Genomic DNA, 21,978 nt, shown 5'->3' with positions numbered 1-21,978 from the left:
ACCAGGTGGCCAACAATGAACTCCTAGAATACGGCTAATATAAGCAAGTACTGTGGAAGGTGTTCCCACCAGTCAGGATACAGCGAAGTGTTGTATTTAAGTCATGTGAATAAACTACCTGGTTTTCCACCTGAAAGAGTTATAAAGTTTTAGCAAGATAATGTATTACAGATTTATGAAAGTTAAGGCATTATTTACATATATTTTAAATTGTTCTTTCCAAAAATAACTTAAGAAGAAGTTGACGATGAGGATTAAGCAGTTGGTTTTCGGAGTCCAATAATATAGTGTATAAAGCTGGTGGGCAAACTGAAGTGCTAGACATTGGACAGTGGCCAGTGGCCTGGCATTTCCACGGGACCTGGATCAAGAGCGGTGGCGAGTCACTTGGGTTAGCGCTGACCAAGCTGGCCTGGGGAAAGCGTAGTGGCAGAGTGCTAGGTTGTAAAGATGAGAGGGGCTCTCCACGCAGTGCTTTCGGCCTGCGTCCGGATGAATGGTGAGTCACGTTCACATGAGCAGAAACCTTGCCCTCCCCCTTCCCCCCCCCCGCGCCCCCCCCCCCCGCCACCTGCAGCACAGGTTGGCCTCCTTAGAGTGAGCTGAGCACCATCCCTCTGGGCCAGTACCATGCAAAGTGCATCACACGCATTACTTCGCTTAGTACTCCCCAAACACTCTGAAGTTCTGCCCCCTGTTTATCAGATGAGAAGACTAACCACTAAAGAGGGTGTAGCCTCCGAGGCTACACACGTGGGAAGAGGAATAGATGGAATTCAGATTTCCTGACCTGGGACCTCAACCGTTTTGTTCCCCTCCCCTCTAAGGCTCAAATCCTAGTTCTTATAATAATAGCCTGTCGAAGCTATTATAAAAATAAGAATAAGTTAGGAATATACTTCTTATGCTGGGTTGAAATTCATGCCAACCTGGAACCTCAGAATGTGACCTTATTTGGAAATGGGGTCTTTGCAGATGTAATTAGTTAAGATGAGGTCATAGCGGGGTAGATTGGGCCCTAAATCCAATATGACTGTCGTCCTTGTGAGAAAAGGAGACACACAGAGACACACAAGGAGGACGCCACATGACAGCAGAGGCAGAGATTGGAGTTAGGCGACTATAAGCATGGGAACACCAAGGATTGCCAACAACCACCAGAAGTTAAGAGAGAGGCAAGATTCTCCCTCTGAGCCTCCAAGAAAAAATCAACTCTGCCAACACCTTGATTTCGTACTTCTGGCACCTGGAATGATGAGAGAACACATTTCTGTTGTTCTACACCAGCAGTTTGTGGTACTTTGTTACAGCAGCCCTAGAAAATCAGTGTATTGGGTCGGCCAAAAAGTTCGTTTGGGTTTTTCCATATGATGTTCCGTACTTTTTGGCCAACCCAATACTGCTATATATTCGTCTTTTCTATAAGTAAACATATTCTCTATATAATTCTGTAGAAACATACTTATTTTTATGGTGGTATACTGTATATATCAGGTATCTAACAAAAGTTGTCTTATGTAGACATGATAGTGTGATGTAGGTTTCATCTCCATTTTACAGATGAGAGAACACACTCAGAAGGAAGTGACTTGCCCCCAAAGCGAATAGTTAATGGCGAAGCCGAGGTGAGGCCTGTGTCCACCCAGCCCAGGGTTCTTCCTCCTGTGATTTTGGTCCTGGGATCCTACCCCGCCTGTCCCGTCTTCCTCCCCACTTGGGTCTCACTCTTTGTTCCTCTAGCTCTCTCCCTACCATACTGCTCTCTCCAACCTGACACTTCTCTCCTGGGCCCCTTCTTATTAGCCTCACTCAGCCAGACATCTGAATTGAGTCTGCCTGGTTATCTTACTCCTTCCCCCATTTTCCTTGATATGGGGCACACGCTTTCACCACGATGCTGAAACCAGCGAGTCTCATATAAAATCATTAAGCTTTCAAACGGGCCTTTTCTGTAAACACTTCATCCAAATTAGGCTACCCTCTGCTCCCATTTTTCTCTTTTCTTATTTTTGCTCATGTCGTGTCTTTCTTTTCTTCGAAAAGACCTGCTCTGTTTGCCCCAGTTTTACTTAATTGAAGTCTTCCTAGTTGTCCAGGATTTAATCCAATCATTCAAGATCAGTTCAACAAATATTTGTTGTGTACTTAAATTATTACCACATTCCAGGCTCTGGTTCTAGGTACTAGGGATAAAATGAGGATAAAATCAGACACAGTCCCTACTCTTGAATTTCATGTTTACTCATTAAATTTTATCTAATTTAATTTAATTTTCTTATAAATTCATTAGATTTCCTCTTAAGCATTTCCCGATGCCTGCCAACTGAAAGCGATTTCAGTTCTGTTCTGGGAATCTGGAAACTGTCCTCTGTTATCATAGCCTTTTTACCACCACAGTACATAATGCCTCCCGTGTGGGCCATCATAACATTCATCCTGGTCTGACAGCTTCTTGAGGACATATGGACTCCTGCAGAAATAAAATCTCCTTGAGTGGAGAGACTTGCCCTTTCTCCTTTTGATGTCTTCTCTGGAGCCTAGAAATATTGAATTCATATTGACTTGAATTGGATATGGGAATCATGAGATATTAAAAAAATGAATGAGAACTTAAAACCAGAATGGCTCCAGAAGTGAATATAGGAACAAAGAAAAGGAATATGTGAAAAAAAATTTCCTAGAAAAAGTGAATAAGGAAAAAAAAGAGACAAGTTCAGGAATTAATTAGAGCAAATGCTAGGATAGCTGTTGATGGAAGTGGACCTAGATAAGGATAGAAATTAGGTTACCTTTCAAGTCTGAAAAGTTGTGTTCTGTAACTATGCTCCGTGACCTGTATTTACCTACCTCTATAAAATGTAAACTCTATGAGGGTAGGAAATCTTACCTGTTTTCTTCATTGTTATATCTTTGTTATCTAATTTATTGTTGAATAAAATTCCACTCTAAGTATCCTAGTAAAGTAGGTCTTAATATTGTCAGGATCTGCTCTTGATTCCTGGTTAACCACCTGTCTCTCTCTGTGGCGGGCTTATTAGCTCCTGCCCATAGATGGAAACATTTAAAACTAATCCTGGTGGAGACAGACTTTGGGTTTAGAGTCTCCCTTCCCAAGAGTGCTTCCTCTTTGATTCTTGATTGCTTGGATAGGTGGTGTGTTAACTTCCCCTTCCCAATCTTGCTCTGACTTCAGTTTTCTGCCTGAGACCTCATTTCCTCCTGGCTTCCCATTTCTTCCCTTCCTCTGCTTTCCAACTCTCTGGATTTCACACCAGGACATTGACTGACCTCTGGTTTGGTATGCATCTTTCCTTTGATCCTTGGTTCCATTGTGACCACTTCTGGGTCTAGACCAATCCCATGCTTTTCAGTTTTCATTCCCTACATAAGTTTTCCTAGGCCTCCCTTGTTTATCTACTGCTATTCTTGGGTCCCAAATTAACACTGAAGAAGAAACTAACAATAGAAGTTATAGAAAACGGAATCTTAGCAAATAAAAAAAACTATTGGTTTTGAAAACAGGTGTGACCAAAGTTGGCATTCTCCCTGCTTAGAGGAAATGGTGAGTTAGACATGTTAGAGATATCAAATGTATACAGTTAGAACACTGAGTATGCTAAAGCATTTATTCAGTACAATGCTCACTCAGAAATTTTCCCAGGATCTTCTTGGGCACATGTGCTAGTTGAAAAAACATTACTGATCATAAATGCTGCATCAAGCTAATATCTGAGCCAAAACATATATTTTCACAAGAAACCATAACTCCAAAAAAGGCACACACTATTGAGAGTATGGATAGCTTTCTAGCCCTCATATGCCTGGCAAACCTGAAAAAAAAAAAAAAATTAACACAGTCATGGGTTTAGTAGACTTTCAGTTACATCAAGTACAAAAATAATAGAAGTTGCAACATGTGTGGAACATTCAGACACCCCCCTACATTGTGGTGATTCTTAGCCAGGCTACTGGGTTAAAGTGATCGACCAAATGGCATCAAGAAAACTTTTGTCATTGCGGTAGGTTAAAAAGGGATATTTGTAATCTTTACATATTTTTGTAATGAAGAGTGAATTAGGTAAAAATCATTCAATTGACATAGGAGAAATCCCAATTAGTAATATTTCTCTCTTAAAAAAAAGAAAGAAAGAAGTGAGATATTTTGGATTTATCTTCTCTACCCCATTTTTAACCTTGTTTATATGCTTATTTTTCTCAAAAACAGTCTCAAGAATTTTCATAATAAATCCAGATGATTCCAAGACAACAATTATTGTTTATTGGATGAATTACTGGGTTGGCCAAAAAGTTTGTTTGGGTTTTTCCATAATGGGAAAACCCAAACAAACTTTTTGGCCAACCCAAGATATATATGCTATAAAGCTACTAGTAAACCTTGTGTTGGAATTCTTTGAGGGTATATTTAAGACTTTGAGAGTCATGGAATTTTGAATCTCTTTTGAACCACAGAGCTTGAATGGTCTAGAGTGTAACTGATAGAACAGAAACTTGATATTTGAATCTTGGCTTGTGAAGATTTTGTTCATCTCCAAAAGTGAAGGCAGTTTGGTGTAATGGGACTAGCATGACCTTAGAGTCAGGCAACTTGAATTTTTAGTCCTGGCTCCTGTCACTAAGTCATATGGCTTTGGTCAAGCTGTTTTATCATATCCTTCATTTAAAATGTGAGGTATTTAGTCTTTAAATTTACACATTCTTAAGTTCTCTGAAACCCTGTTTGTCTCTACTTCAGTTTCTTCTGGCTGAAAATTTAAGAGGGATCACTAATTGATTTAATAAAGATGAAGTGAACAGTTGGTATATGCAGGGATTTTGTTGCATTTTATAAGAAAGAAAAATATAAGCCCAAAGCATCCATGTCTTAAATTAACCTCTCGGTGGTAACATGCTAACTGATGTGTGGTTGACAAAGCACAGAAAACTTTGTTGATCAATTTCTAAGCACTTGACCCTTCACTCTTGACCTTCATCTCGCTCCCTAGTAACACCCTGCGAACCATCACCTCTCTTCCCCAGGGAGCCCAGTCCAATTAATGTTATCCCAGGGCGCTCTGGTGAGCTGTCTGGCGCTGCGACACTTTGCCTGGCTTTCTTCCCGTAATCAGTCAAGAAGAATTTTCAGCTCTCTTCTATACAGTGAGTGCCCTCATGAGCTATTTGACAAGGATGTTGGGTACAGTTCTCTGTCATGTCTCTTGACCTGGCTGGAAGGAGAATTTTATTATTATTTATTATCATGGTGCTACCTCTGCCTTCCCCAAACTTGGCACCTGAACTAGAAATGTTTGCGATCAATTACTCAATGACTGTGACTGTTTTAGATTTGTTGAGCCCATATCACACACAACAATATTTAAACTAGTTTATGTGCTACTGAAGTCCAATAAACGTCCTGGAAATGTAAATATTCTATGTGTATTATATATAGAATGTTAGAAATGAAGTCCTATCTCTTCCTTCATACAAGCAAGATAACTGGCATTAACTGGCTTGCAGAGGCCAAAGCAAGTTAGTGATAGAATAAGCATGCACCGTAATAGTTCTTGTTAGAGACAAGTTCAATGTGAAAGGTCTTCTGTTTGTCACCTCCTATATACCAAGCATTATTGTAAGAACTTTACTTGAATTAACTAGTTTAATACTCACAACAACCCTCTTATGTCTGTTTTACAAATTAGGCAACTTAGGTGTAGAGAAACAGAGTTTTCCAAGGTTACGTAGCTAGAATCCAGACTGGATTCTCTGGGAAAGAGAAATGATATTTTGCAGGATGTTACCAGGGAGTGAGATGAAGTTCAGGATTGAAAGGATGAAATATTTGAACCCAGACAGTGAGACCCTGGAGTTCCTCTTCTGAGTTGCTAGCTACCTCTCCACAGCTGCAGAAATAAAACAATCTTTTTGATGTGTTAAACTTTGTGGAGCCTTCCTTAATATTTATAGTGAAAGTGATTTGCATTTTTAATAAAGCTTTATTTGAATTTAAGTTTTATTCATGCTCTTGTCTTCAAATGATCGAATCATATTAGATCTTTGACTGATGAACTCCCAGTCAAATGTTATTTTTCAGAAATCTAATGGTTATGGAGTTACAGAGTATGTATGCATGCATGTAGGTGCTTAGAGACATTTAATAATTTAGGTTAGGCTACTGCTTTCTTGCGGACAGCTTTAAGACACCCACTTCCCCTGTAACACAAGCACAAGTCTCTGTAGAAGATGTGATACTCAAACTTGCCAAGAAATAAACCAGGTGGATCATTGTAGGTGTGTCTTTTTACGTCTGCCCCTTTTCTTACTGAAATCAGAGCCCCACGCTGAAGTTAATTTCATTGAACTATTCTGTAAGGCAGGACATATGGATCCAGTTACTTGTCTGCAGAGTTGTAAGGGCAGTTCTACCAATTTCAGCCATTTTGCCGGATTTCCACTGCAAACTGAAGGATGGCTCCTCTAACTGACGCTTTGTCCTTTTTGGAGGAAGCCAATCAGTAGCAGACACTGTTGGGTGAGCGGTGCCAGGTGTGCCTGTGTGTGTGCCTGTGTGTGTGCGTGTGTGTGTGTGTGTGTGAAGGAAAAATGTTTATGGTAAGCTAGCCATTTGAAAGGGAAAGGAATAAAGTGCCAAGCAAAAGGGAAAAATGGGAGAGAAAGAAAGAAGGGGATGGAGGGAGACAAAGGGAGAGAGCTTGCGTGTTAAGGAATTTCAATGGAGTCTTTATTTGTTTACTTTTAGGACAAGCTGTTGCACAGATTTAATCACCACACAGCATGAGTGCTCCTAGTAAAATGTAACACTAAGGCCATACCATGTTAAATGAACTTAAGGAAGTGGTAGAGCTGGAATTACAGTCTTATGGAAACAACTTTAAATTTTGAAAATACTTTGCTAGGCATCTAATCACCCCTCAGCATGAGAGGTAAAGAGGCTGGTTTCCTCCTGATTATAGCAGAGGGCAATACAGTGTCATTTTCCATAAAATCTCATCTTAAAACTAAAATTGACAAAGGTGATCAACCTCTTCACTTTAAGTTTTCTGCTGAATCTCTGCTCTGTTTCTCTGATTCCTTTTTAGTCTCATTCTTTTTAAAAATCTAATGCAGGAAGATTGAGGTCAGCAAAATAGGGTGGAAGGAAAATTGCAAGGCAGAATTACTAAGGAGATGGCTTTCTCCTTCACCCTTTTGGAGAACATATTCCTTTACTTTTAATGATTTTTCAGTGCTACCTACAGGTGAGGAATGAAGCACACACAGATAATTGCTAGGTGGAGCCCACATAAACTATCCCTCAAATGGTCATGAGGGTCTGTGTTAGCAAGATTCCTCCTGCCCTCATAGCCTCACTATTGTTCATTAATGACAGGTAATATGTTTTTTATTCCCACACTACTGGCTTTTCCTTCCCTCACCTGGGAGAGCTGATCATATACTAGCCAGCCCCTCTTGAACACAGACCAAGACCAAATATTTTCAGCATAAATAGAGTATTACCAAGTGGTGCTATTCTATATACTAAGTAGCATATTACATAGGATACACTGATTAATAAATAAGATGCCAACGTGGCATGTTGAAACTGAGTCCCCCTAAAACTGAGTTCCCTTACCAAGTTTATGATTAATCTCTATCCAAAACGTCATTCCCTTTCTTGTCCCCTCTGACCTCAGTCCTTTGCTAACTGAACACTAATCAGCCAGAATCGGATGACTTAAATTGCTGCTGTCAATAACATAGTTAATGTACTAAAACTGCTCTTATGGATATCATCATTAACATATAAACTCAGGCTGTTTCTCCAGGGCAAGATGAGCTCACAGACCCTGAGCCGTGGACCACCTGGCCAGAGAATCTAAACCAGAGACATTCTGACTCCTGAACTAGATTAAGAAATGTCACACGATGATGATTAATCCAGCCTCTTTGTTTTAAAACACCCCCAACCCAAAGACCAAGTGGGAGTGGATCTGAGGCTTGTCTCGCACTCCCTTGCTTGGTGTCCTGCAGTAGACCCTTACCTTGGGGCAAACGCCCACTGCCAGAGTTTGGCTTTCTGCCCTGCGGGCACATGAGCGCTTTGCTTGGTTATATCTAGTCTAACTTCAACTGAGGACTTAAAAAGCAAGAGTGCTTTTTGTGGTATTATTATAAGACAGTGACTTGCCACGGGTGCTGTGTACAGCTTTTGGGGAAGTTAAATCACTATCCTTGATATATTATCATTTGGCATAAAAGTTCAGTTCACCAATAACCAGTGTTTTAATAATAAATATAGCAACCATTTACTGAGCTCATGATATATGGCAAGGGCCCTGAGTACATACATTATTCTACATTATCCATAACAAGACTAGGATGTAGAAACGATTGTTTCTCCATTTTATGAGCAGTGAAATTGAGCCACAGAGAGGCTAATAACTTGCCTGTCTTCAGAGGGTTAAGAGGCAGAGTCAGGATTGGAATCCGGAGCTCACATTTCTAACCATTCTCCTGACCTTCAGCTTCCGTCCATGTAGATAGTTTACCAACATGGAAATTATTCCCGAGCAACATGGTTCAGCTATGCTGGACATGTACAAAGGTGAATAAACAGGAGGAATGTCAAAATAAACATGTCATGAGCTGGGGTAAGATGGAAACTTCCATGGGAAGGGTGAGGAGAGAGTAGAGGAAATAGCTTAAAGGTTGCCTGAGCTTCCAAAATAGCACGTACAACATGGACTCATCTTGACAACAAAAACAAGAAACAAGCAAAAACCCTACCCTATATATGTATATGAAAAAAAAAAAAATGTAGTATTATACTGTAGTTATCAGTAGTTTTCTCTACATAGAGGAATTGTGTTTTTTCTTCTTTGAGGTTTTTTTTTTTGTATTATTTACAGAAAGCATGTATTGCTTGTGCAATTAAAAATTAGTTGATCATTGTTGAAAACTGGGGTTTGTTATACTATTCTTTCTTCTTTTGTTTATGTTTAAAATTTTCACACTAAAGAGCTTAGAAACGGAGTTAGAAAATAATCACGTAAAACACAGACTAATCCTTCGTGTGGCTACTGGGACTTGTTGGGGTAAGACTGGTGTCAATGAAAAGAGTCAACGAACAATCTATGGTAGGAATAGAAAAGAGTTTTATTTGAGTCAAACTGAGGACTATAGCCCGGAAGACGGCCTCTCAGATAACTCGGAGGAACTGCTCCAGGGAAGCAAGGTTTTCAGTACGGTTTTCTGTCTTCTCAGAACAAAGAAGATCGAACAAGTCAGGGATATATACCTTCAAGGTTGCAAAAAAAGCCAGATCAGCACATACACAGTGAGTCACTATGACCTTGGTACCTGGGAAGGGAGTCTTACTGTGGAAGAACAAGTACCGGCGTCCCAGGAAGGGAGACATTTAATCTTTACTTTTAACATGGACATTCTTTACTTCTGCTCAGTGTGCCCTTTTCTTTACTAATTAAATCAGATGTACAATGTATTTTTGATAGGCCACAAACAGGCTGTTCTAGTTAGGATAAAATTCAAGTTAACGCATGTATAAGCCAGAATGACTTCTCCATTCCACAATATGGGAAAGTTTCTTTTATCAGTGGCCAAAGAAACAGCCTAGAGTAACAGCTTATAAAAAAGAGGCTCCTCTTGAACAAAGATCCCTTTGAGTCTCAGAAGCAAAGTCATAAACGGTGAGAGGCATTTGGTATAGATTTCCCTCAGAAGAAAATCTAACGTGGCACCAGTTCCTTCCACATCCTGTGTCACGTGGCCCGTCCTTGCTTCCCACTCCTCCTTTCCCCTCGCTGTGTTCCATGGCTTATGAAACCCACACATTTTCCTGCTGCAGGGTCTTTGCACCTGTCCCCCCACGTCTTGGAATTCCCTTCCTCAGATCTTCACATGGATAGTAATGGGGTTCCGGACACAGTACCCCAAAATATGGCAAATGGCATGTCGAATATTTTAAGCTGAAGGAATTTGAGAAAACAGCAGCAGGAAGGTCACTGTGACTTTCCCTCTTCCCATCTCCCATGAAACAGGTTATAAAACCCTCATCTGAGAGGTGCCCTCCCTATATCTGGGGGAAAGAAGCATCCTTATCTCCTAAGACAAAGGGACAGCGAGAAGGATGTTGACAAACAGACCTTGCCATTTCCCCCCGTTTACGACCCCGAGCCCACACTCTCTAACCTACTATACTCCTCCGCCACTGCCCGTTCCTCGTCAAACCCAGCATGAACTACCCTGAGCTGCTCTGTTTCTTCACGTCTCTATTTCCCTCAGCAGGCTCCCATGTCACATGAAACTTACATGGAATAAACGTGTATGCTTTTCTCCTGTGACTCTGTCAGCTTCATTTGCAGACCCAGCCAGGAATCCTAAGAGGGTGGAGGTTTCCTGCCTACAGTGGCTTTTCCTTCTGGTCTTGGCTACTCCCTCTAGGTATACGCTCTCGCACTGTCCTATTTTCTTATCTTTGGAATATTCAAATGTGCTCTTAAATGTTTAAAATATATTTGTTTAGTGAGTCTCTCTCCACTAGAATATAAACTCTGTGAAAGTGGGGATCTTGTCTCTTTTGACTCACAGACCTTGGGACAGTGCATGGTGCATAGTAGTCACTCAATAAATACTTGATGAATAACTGAATGAATGCAAAGAGGCTCTGCTTGAGCTCTGCCCTCTGCTGCTCTATAGTCACCCTGTCAATCAGACGTGAACACCCAAGCTCCCCCACAAGAACACCAGGGTGCATTATGGGTGTGGAGAAGGAGGATGTAAAGATTTTGTTGTCACTGCAGGAAACTCCTTGATTTTTGCTATAATATTGCATGATAATGCCTTCATCGGTGTTCATAAATGCTAATCTTCGTAAGTTCAAAAACCTAACTAAGTAACAAAATACAAATAAATAAATAAATAAATAAAAATTATATATACATATAAGGGAACTAATTTATTTTTAATAATCATAAGGCAAAGAAAGGTTAAAGGACAAAGAACAAGCAGAATATAATTTAACATTTCTGCAACATTTCATAATAATTTAACATTTCTGAGGGCTTTTACCAGACTGGGAAATGATATTTTCCAGAATAAATTTCATCTTCCTTGTATATGCTTCTATATTCTGACCACTCAGGCTACAAACCATTTTTATGACTCAACTATCCTTAAGTTCAGGGGAAAATGTTTATATTGTAATGTAGTTGGGAAGTTATTTTTCTCACTATGTGAAAGCATCTAATTTGCACGGCCTGCAGACAAATGTAAGCGTGAAGTCCCACAAGAATACTCTGTCACTGTCTGCACAGAACAGAGAATACAACCCCGGGCTGACTCATTGTGTGCTGAAGAACTGTCTGGGGGATTACAAAATGCCAGACCCGGGGAACCATTCAAACATGCCATCCCCTCCCTTTATGTCCAGAGAGTCAGAAAACAACCGCCAACTGACAGAAGTCACCTCTGGATTAATGACTGGTAGGTTTAATTTTATGCAAATGTGTAAAGCTTCAATCTTTGTGCTTTACAAATTAGATTAACTGTACCCATCTCAGGGATTTTTGTAAGCCCTGAGAAACGAAAACACTTTGGTCTGAAGGAATCCATTACTTTGGTTTAAAAACTGTGTTCAGGTTTTCAGATAACGAACTACAGAAGGGATGTTGGAAAGGCCTTTACATTTTATTTTTACTTTCTCTGAAATCTTAAGAGTTTAAACACAAGCAAGTATTTTAATTCAATTATTATTTTATCATGTTGGCAAAACCGCCTGTCTTATTCTCCACGGAAGCTGCCTGCACCAACAGAAATGTCAAATACAGGATGTTTGAGAGCAACTTACCTTATGCCTCCCAACGAAAAACATCTGAGCCTCTTCCATTCTGATTTTGGAATTTTGAATCATAGCTCTTTCTGTACCCACCCTAAATTTAATAAAGCTGAGTGAGTATAGAAAAAATATGAGAAAGAAGAAAATATGACTCATAATTCTACATTTGGAGGCAGTCGCTATTAAAATTTTGAAGTATTCCTTCCTTTCTTTAAAAATATTTTCCCCTACTCTTCTTATTCTCACATTGTCCCACATTCTAATGAATATGTCACTCTACATTTGATGAGTGACTTGTTCTATCGTTTTGTACTTTAGAGCATGTCAGACACGAGAGCGCTGGTCTCACTAACGTTTGTCCTTTAATAAATAGCCTTAAAAAAATTGTGCCTGGCTTTTGGATGTTTTTCTTTTTTGAAATGATAGCTCAGAATAATTTATAAAAAAAATATTCTGCTATGAAATTGCATTCCTCCAAATTAGGATAATATGCCCTATACATTTTTAGAGAGAGAAACAAAAGCTTAGGAATGGAAAGGAACAAAACTTAAAAAACATTCCCCGTAATTAATGGAGTTCCTTTGGGAAAGAATCCAGGTTTTGAGTAGGATATATAGTCAAAGAGTTAGGAAAGAACAGTTAATGGTTTCCAGTTAATTAAAGTTGGTGCTTGGACTACTCACTAGTTTTCATTTGTGTATAAAAAATAAAGTTGTGAATTAAACCTTAATTCATTGAACAAGAATCTACCAGAATGGCTTAACTCCATATACATGGTTCAGTTGCAAAGCTGTTTTTGTTTTTCTTTGTCCTAGCATATTCTAAGATAAATGTAAGTGCCTTTTAGTGTAGTTGGTGTTAGTTTCATCTCCATTAAAAGAGAAAGATTTATCCTGATCTTATCAAAATGCGTGGATTATAGTGAGATGGACAAGTCAGGCATGCCTCGGCAGTGTGTGAGAGTGTGTGCCTGTGTGTGTGTGTGTGTGTGTGTGTGTGTGTGTGTGTGTGAGGGACAAATTCAGACTTAACTGAATTGCCCGCCTCCTCTTTGACCATCACTCTTCTCAGACATTTCCTTCTATGGAATTTACATATGAAAATTAATTTGTAACTTAGAGAAAATTAAAAGTATAAGGTGCTCATCATTTTTTAGGACTAGCATGAATTTCTAGAGATGCAAGAAGAAAAAGAGCCAATATTATTTCTATTACCTGAAGGGAAGCGGAGGAGGTATAGTCAAGACTTTTATGCAGAAGGAAAGGTTTTGTTTTTTTTTAAATCTCCCCAGGTAGCTCCTCACCCCGGGGAATGTTAACATTACATATCAGACAAAGATCTACCTTGCAAAGTGTTTTCATATTGACGTCCTTAGTACTCTTTCAGTGTTTTCATGGATTGTACTTAAACATATAGATCTATAATTTCTCTTTTAAAAGGGTCTTCCAGTAAGTGTATTGAGTAAAGCATTTTGAAATAGATGTGGCTATTGTCACAAAATAGTCAACAAACATTAACTTTAAAAAACAACAGATAACTTTGTAGCTCTCTTATTAAGGCTGCCTGCATGCAGTATTTTGGCATCAGGTACTTTGAAGAAGGTCAAGTTTTAAAGACATTAGTATTTCATGATTTAGAATAATCCAAACAAATTTAGCCATTTGTCTGTGTTTTTATTTCCAAATGTTTCCATCTGATTAAACGGGCTATGACTATCAGTCTAGAAGTAACTAGTAACCCAATAGCAGTGGTCAAACTAGGGAATAGAAACAAATAATCTTTGCTTTTTTCAGGCAGTAATTCCTTCTCACGCTCTCTGACTTCATTCAAATCGTCCTCATCAGGGAAGACTTACCCATAAATACTCTGAAAAGCATCACTTCTCAGCTTTGGAATGTGGATAGTAATATATATTATAATGTCCCCCAAGAGACTGATGCTTGTACCTTTCATTCCTTCTTTGTGTTACTGATCTTGATGCTTGCTACTAAATCAAGAAGCAGTAGAACATCGTAACTTGCAGCGGGAAGGGCAGATACTTATTTTCCAGTGGAAATCAAGTCAGGGGAGAGCACTAAGGAGTCATCCACCATCACTTCCTCCAGACCATCTGGGTCAGCAGACCCAGCTGGATACGGCATTCACCCAACTGCTGGCCGTACATGCATGTAGTGTAGAAAATGTTTTATTGATGTCATTTACAGTGACATTTTGTGTATGTGGCAGGAAACATCATCTGCATATTTCACATGGGAATGGAATTTGCCTTTACAAAAGAATGCAGATAGCATCCCCTCATGCATTTATGCATTTCTTTCTTTTCCATTCCTCTCTCTCTTTTCATTTGTTTTAATTTTTAGATATACCAATTTATTTCGATAAAGACAGTATAATACAGTAAAGAGCTCTATAATCTGGCCTCAGAAAGATTGGGTGCAAAACTTAGCTCCACCACACATTAACTGTGTGCTCTTAAGTTTCTTCTCGGTAAGCAGAGATCAAGTCTAATAGGAAAGGAGTGAGGCATAAATGAGAATGCAGAGCAAGCACTCAGTGCAGGGCCTGGTGAGCGAAATGCTAGCTTTTACTCCTGGTTACATTTTTTTAATTTTTAATTGAACCGTCTTTTTCCCTTTATTTATTTATTTATTTATTTATTATTGTTGGCTGTGCTGGGTCTTCGTTTCTGTGCGAGGGCTTTCTCTAGTTGCGGCGAGCGGGGGCCACTCTCCATCGCGGTGCGCGGGCCTCTCACTATCGCGGCCTCTCTTGTTGCGCAGCACAGGCTCCGGACGTGCAGGCTCAGTAGTTGTGGCTCACGGGCCTAGTTGCTCCGCGGCATGTGGGATCTTCCCAGACCAGGGCTCGAACCCGTGTCCCCTGCATTGGCAGGCAGACTCTCAACCACTGCGCCACCAGGGAAGCCCACTACTGATTACATTTTAAATGACAGGCAAGTTGAGACAACCATGGCTCATAGTTAGTGTGAGTGGGACCTGCAGGACATACAGTCCCTTTCTTCCTGATGACATGACCCGTTAACCTCAGTGCTGCTGCCTGTGTCACCTGTCGTGGTGTGCAGTGGTGAGGAGGAACAGAAGATTTGACAACCAGTGGAAGGAGCAAAACAGAGGCATTTTTTATCTGGTGGCAGGACCTAGGGGGACATAGCATCACACACTGAACTGGGTAATGTGAGGCTTTTCGTGATTCCAGGGGTCTTAACCATCTTACTATTAATACTATTAATGATCATCTTTCCAGAGCTCTGCCTCAGTCCTCCACCAGAAATGCGGTGACATCTCCTTGAAACTCAGCAGCGCAGCTTCCATATTTCCTGAGTCCTCTTCTCCCCTGAGTCACCCCGGTGTTCTTGCTCTTTCCCGTGGCCAGGGACGTTGAGTCTGCCTTCTCCATTGGGTGGGGATTTGACTCTCGACCACAGCAAATAACGTCTCAGTTCCTACATTTCCTCCAGCCCTTCTCTTCCAGGTTGCCTTCCCTGGGGGTGGATGGCGCCCAGGGTAGAAATACCCAGAGCCTTGCCACCCATGCAGAGTAAGAACTAACATGAGCCAAACCTAGAGAGCATGGCGGCACAAGCACCAGATTAACAGAGAGTTTCGGCAACAGTCTCAATCCTGTCACGTACAGGATGAGACCTAGGATCCTTTTCCTGTATGACCTTGAGAGAGTCATGAAATTGCTTTAAGCCCCACTTTCATTACCTGTTAAATGGGTTTATTACTTATCCATAGTCTCCGAAAGGATCACTGTGAAATACTGAAAAATGAGAAGATAGATTAACAGAACTCGGTCGCGTGTTTATTACATGTCATGCAGGAAGACAGTTTACACAACGGGAGCCCATAAACTCAAAAAAATAAATATTAGCTAGTACTTTTATTATCTGTGCATTTTTTTATGAGTCAGTAAGATGTGGAAAAGTAGCATCCGTATGTTGGAATAGAAGTTGAACTTTAAATGCCAGGAAGGAGTGTGGCTGGATACAGAAGAAAACCCACCGACACCTCCCACTGTAGTTCGGGTGCTGGGCTGGCTGGATCGGGCCCTCATGGGTGCCTGGTTGGAGGCAGGGTGACTGTGGACGCCTGCTTCCCTCTCTGCTGTTAGGGCCGAAGTTCCTGGTTCCAAGGAGTTGCTGATGATATAGATTCCAGGGCACAAAAAGCCCACACTTTTCATAATGGGTTTCAGGCCCATTACTGGTTATAATTTAAAATTGTTTGAATTCATGGCAAAAGAGAGATGCTTCTGCTTTTCATTAAGTATCACTGAGCAGGTGCTGAGTTCTGCAGGCTTTAATGACTGCCAGCCTCTAAGTCATAGTTAAAAGTAAAATATTTGAATTCCTCCCAAACTTCAATAGTCCCATTAGTGGGAGACTTCAAACGAGCACACATTTTATAATCTCTATTTTGCACCGTTAGGTTTAGATTTCAATGAGAACATTTTTCCTCTTCTGGTAGAATTATTGAGTAGGCATAAATGGTTGGAAAAAAACCACAAATTTGTCTTTATTACATATGTGGTTGCAAAAAAACTCTGGGAACACCAGCCTTCTTTTTTTTTTTTTACTGCACCAAGACGTGTTGAAAGGAGGGCTGCTCTGTGGGTGAATGTTTGACACAGGCACCTTTGTGCCTGGGAGACGGCAGGTAATCGAAAGACAAATGACTCGCATGTCCGGCTGATTCAAGGAGGGTTCAACTAAATATTCCAAGCTGTTATTCAGTCTGTTTACTCACGTTTATATGTGGCTAACAAGTGCCCCAGCCGCCTTTTAGGTCCTCATTCCCAGGTGTCTTTTGTTGAGCTGTTGGGCCCATTTGAATTACTTTATGAGGAATATTTAGAAAAGAGAGAGAGTGCGGTGATCAAGGGTGACTTGGGCTTCTCACAGCCTGGGGAGAATTCTCTGTTCTCCCGTTCCTCCCTGCAGCTGTGGTGCAAAAAAAGTAAAATCTTGTGGTTTTTACTTGTGATATCTATAATTTCTTCTAGGCTTGCTAGAAATTTTACAGGAATGAAGAAGTGAGTCACTGAAAGATCTCCTTTGATTCTGAAGACTAACAGCCTTATTTATTTACTTATTTTTAGAATTTTAATGAGACAGCTAAAAACTTTTCTAAACTAGGTGTACGTGAAGTTTGAAGTAATGATCATATTGGTGTAGATATATGAGAACGTCTCAATTCTTAGGAGATATCTGCTAAAGCATGTAGATGTGGAGTGGTATCTGCAAAGTATTTTGAAATGTTTTAGCAAAAACAAAGTATAGATAAAGCAAATGTGACACATTGTTAAGATATTGTTGAACCTGATTGTTTGGTAAATGTTCATATATTGTTCTTCCAATGTTTCTCTGTGTTTGTAAATTTTCATAACAAAAAGTTGAAAAAAACCCTTCTATTGATAATCACAGAATGCTAAGTTAAGACTTAACTGACAAACTTGGGAAATATTTATTAAATATATGTCATATATAGGATTATTATCATTAAATTATAAATCACTTATGAATCAATGAGAACAAAGATGAACAGTCCAGTAAAAAACAGGCAAAGGAAATGAAGTCAAGTCACAAAAGGAAAAACAAAAATGGACAATAGATACAGAAAACTATTTATATAATTGCATATTGATCTCACTATCAATAAAAGTATAATTTAAAGCAGATAAGAAGACTTATAATAGCTATCAGGCAGTTACTCTGAGTTGGGCATTATTCAAGTATTTTCCCTCTCTTTTCACATTTAACTCTGGCAAAAGTCCTATGATAGAGAAACTATTATTATTTCTATTTTGCTGAAGAGGAAACTGAACCTGCAGAAGTTAAATTCCTTGCCCAAGACTACAGTGGGGAAATATTAATAAGTATTAGATTAAGATTCACACTAAGACCATCCCTGTCTATACCCTGCTCTATTTGTAAATGGTGCATGATATCTGATACCCCTAAGGGTGGACATTCGCAGCTGGTGTTGTTAACAGAAACCACATTAAACCCCTTTCTGGAGGACAGTCTGACAATATGTATGCATCAATTGCCTTAACATTTGACTCAGTGCATAACATTTGACTCAGTGATTCCTATCTAGGAATTCTTCTAAGGAAACAGGACAAGTGTGTAATGATGTTTATACAAAAATATTAATCCAGCACTGGGTATGTATTAAAAAATCAAAACTAAATGCCCAATAAGTAAAGGACTGGTTAAATAAGTTGTGGCTCAGCAATACAACGGTATGTTAGGCTGCCATTAGCAGGTCTATATTTATTTTTTTAAATGTTTATAAAACATTGCAAATCGAAACAAGCTGGTTACTGTAGAGTATAATCCCATGTTGATGAAAAAAAGAAGTACATACAAGGCATACGGTATATATATATTTGATATATATATGGTATATATAAATTTTAACAACATTTGATCTTTAAATGGTAACAGTAGATTTTCCTCCTTGTTCTTATATGTACTTTAGAACTTTTCCCGCAAAAACGTATTTTTAGTTATGTAATAAAATTTTAATGCAGTATGTGCAGTAAAATGCAGTGAATATTTGGCATGATGAATTAAAAATTTTTATTGTGTTAAGCACACTTCACATGCAATCTACCCTCTTAACTGATGTTTAAGTGTACAGTACAGCATTGCTGGGTATGGGCGTAATGTTGTATAGCATCTCTAGAGTTTATTCACCTTGTATAAGTAAAACTTTGTACCTGCTAAGTAGCAAATCCCTATTTTCCCCTCCTCCCAGCACTTGGCAACCACAATTCTAGTCTTTGCTCCCATGAGCAGACTTCGTGACTATTTCAGATACCTCAGATAAGTGGAATCATGCAGTTATTTATCCTACTGTGACCGACTTATGTCACTTAGCATGGTGTCCTCAGGGTTCATCCATGTTGTCACGAATGGCAGAATTTCCTTCTTTTTTAAGGCTGAAGATATTTCATTGTATGTGTATGCCACGTTTTCTTTATTTATTCACCATCAATGGAGATTTAGGTCGTTTCCGCATATTGGCTACTATGAATAGCACTGCAGTGATCATGGGAGTGCAAATATCAATTCATGATTAATTTTTTTTAGGAAAGCATCTCAAAGTATAATCTTGGAGACTAAAGACTGTGCGGTCCACAAGTTATTTACTGCAGTATGAATGATCATACTTGATGTCGCATTCTTTCCTCAACTCAGCCATTCAAGGCTGTTTTCTCATTAATGAAGCAGAAATACTAACTGAAAAAGCAATGACCAGCTAGGTGTACTGCAGCTACGCACGCATGGAGTGCTCTGTGTCCTCTCTCTATGGCTCTCTTCAGTTTTTCTCCACTGGCTTCTTTCTTAAGGGTATAAACATGCTCAAGTCTCTTGCACTCTTAATGAAAATGAAGCAAAAATCTTCTCTGAGTTCCCTTGCTTCCCTAAACAAATCTTTCACTTTCCCTTTTTGAAATAATTGTCTTACTGACTTTATGTATTCCTCTTCATTTGCCCTTCAATCTGCTGAGATATAGTTTCTGCTTGAAACCAACCTGGCAAAGCTCTTTATTAACAAATCTAGTGCCTTTGTCTCAGTATTTTCCCACGTGCGTCTCTATTTAACTCAGTCAATGGACACAGTTGACTAAGACATCCTTGAGTTTCCTCTTTCCTTGCATTTACCATTTTTTAAATTCTTTTTTATTACCCCCTCCATTTTAGTTTCCTTTGTGGCCATGTATGGTGGACTGAATAATGGCCCCCAAATATATTCTTGTCCTAATCTCCAGAAACTGTGAATGTTACCTTATATGAAAAAAAAGAGTTTGTAGATGTGATTAGCTGAAGGGTCTTGAGAGAGGAGATTATACTGGATTAACCCACAGGCCAGATGTTGTCCCAGTGGTCCTCTTCAGAAGGATTCGGCAGCAGTCAGAGCTAGAGTGGGGGGAAGACAATGTGATGGTGCAAGCAGAAATTGGAGTGATGGAGGAAGGGGCTGAAAGCTCAGGAGTACAAGAAGCTGAGGAGGCAGGGGAACGGCCTCCCTTCAGAGCCTCCGAACAAGACTGGCCCTCATCTCAACTCTAGCCCAGTAACCCAGTAAAACCGATTTTGGACTTCTGACCTGCAGAACTATAAGGAATAAATGCGTGTTATTTTAAGCCAGTAAGTTTGTGGTAATTTGTTACAGCAGCAATAGAAAACTAATATACTGTGTCTTTATCAATTCTTTCCTAAACCCTTGGATTACGACAGAGCTCCACCCATGGCCCCGTTTTCTCCTTACTCTATATGTTCTCACTTGGACATTTCACCTTCTGTCCAGGTTTCAGCCATGACCAGTGACTCCCAAGACCATCTCTCTCAATATACAGACTCATCATTTCAGCTCTCCACACAGCATTGTCTTGCAGGCCACTAAAACTCATTAACTTCTGTGCTGTGCAAAGGAGGATTTACCAGGAAGCTAATGAAGCTGAAGCTTCACATTTCTTCACTTGCACGAGTCTCTTCTAAGATCATGGGAGGGCCCTAGAAATTTGTATTTGAATTTTATATTATTTTTCATAATAAAATTGCTCATGGTCATAAAGGCAGTGTCATAGTGGTTCAAGCTGCTGTAACAGAAATTCCACAGACTGGGTGGCTTAAACAACAACAATTTATTCCTCACAGTTATGGAGGCTGAGAAGTCCAAGGTTACCGCTCTGGCAGATTCCAAGTCTGGAGAGAACTCACTTCCTGTTTCATAGACAGCTGTCTTCTCACAGTGTCCTCATGCGGTGGAAGGGGTGAGGGAGCTTTCAGTGGTCTTTTTCATAAGGGAACTAATCCCATTTGTGAGGGCTCCACCCTCATGACCCAATCACCTCCCAAAGGCCCCACCTCAAATACCTTCACATTGTGAATTGGGTTTCAACACATGAATTCTGGGGACACAAGCATTCAGTCTACAGCAGGCAGTAAGTTACATTTTCCTTCATAGTTCTGTAAGTAAACCCAGCATTTGTGTATCCCCAGGTTTGTACAGCTGCTCGTGTTTATGAAGCACTTAACCTGACGTGCAGCAGGTGGTCAACAAGTCATAACAACGTTGTCCTCAGATGCTTTGTTTTGGTTATTGGTATCACAGTCCTGCCCTGCAAGAGTCAGAGACCTCAGAATTACCCTGACACTCACATACTCAATTCCTGTATCCAAGCTGGAAAGTCCCATTGGCTTTGCCTTTCTAATTAAGCCTTTGCCTTGATTCTGACTCAAAGTATCTAATCACCACAATCTCTGACTTTTTTCAAGCCTTCATTACCTATTTCTTGGTTCCTAATAGTAGTTTCCTAATTTGTTTCCATGCTAAACTTACTCCAGTGCAATCTCTTTGCTGCTGACAAATATATCTTCCTAAAGCCAAAATGTAATCACATCTCTATAGCTTAGTGCTTTTGAGACGTGGCTTCAACATAATTGACTATTGAGCCTCATGACAGTAGGGGACCAACAAGCAGGACAGCCACTGACTATTAGTGTTCCTGTACCAGGTATTGTGTTTCATCCAGAATGAGTTTTTTAGTTTCAATTTCATTCCTTCAGACAAGCTTTTTCTGGTGCCACCAACCAACACAGTCATGTCGCCTATGTTGTATACTTCATAATTCACATCTCAATCAATAATCATCTTGAATATTGGTTTGTTGTTAGTTTACTTATTTATTATCTGTCTTGCCCACTAGAATGTAGCTCTGTGAGGAGAGGGAGATTTTTTTTTAAACTTTTGTTCACTGATGTATCTCCAGTGCTTACCACTGCACCTGACAAAAAAGCAGACTCTCACTGTTATGGACTGAATATCTATGTCCCCCTAAATTCATATGTTGAATCCTTAATCCCCAATATGATGGTATTAGGAGTTGGGGCCTTTGGGAGGTAACTAGTTCATGAGGGTGGCATCCCCATAAATAGGATTAGTGTCCTTATAAGGAGAGACACAAGACAGATGGTCTCTTGCTCTCTCTGACATGTGAGGACATAGCAAGAAGGCAGCTGTCTGCAAACCAGAGAAGGTCCTCACCAGAACCCAACCATGCTGACATCGTGATCTTAGACTTAGAGTCGC

At 39.9% G+C, this 21,978-nt stretch overlaps 1 protein-coding gene across 1 annotated transcript in view; it reads left to right on the top strand.

Moving 5' to 3' along the window:
- LOC309660803 (uncharacterized protein) overlaps window positions 1–21,978 on the top strand; it is a 576,745-nt gene that overhangs the window by 203,532 nt on the left and 351,235 nt on the right. The gene's annotated exons all lie outside the window — the stretch shown is intronic.

The sequence above is a fragment of the Balaenoptera physalus genome, assembly GCF_965194825.1.
Source record: "Balaenoptera physalus genome assembly, chromosome: 5".
Taxonomy (NCBI): domain Eukaryota; kingdom Metazoa; phylum Chordata; class Mammalia; order Artiodactyla; family Balaenopteridae; genus Balaenoptera; species Balaenoptera physalus.
This window is presented reverse-complemented; position numbering and strand designations above follow the sequence as displayed.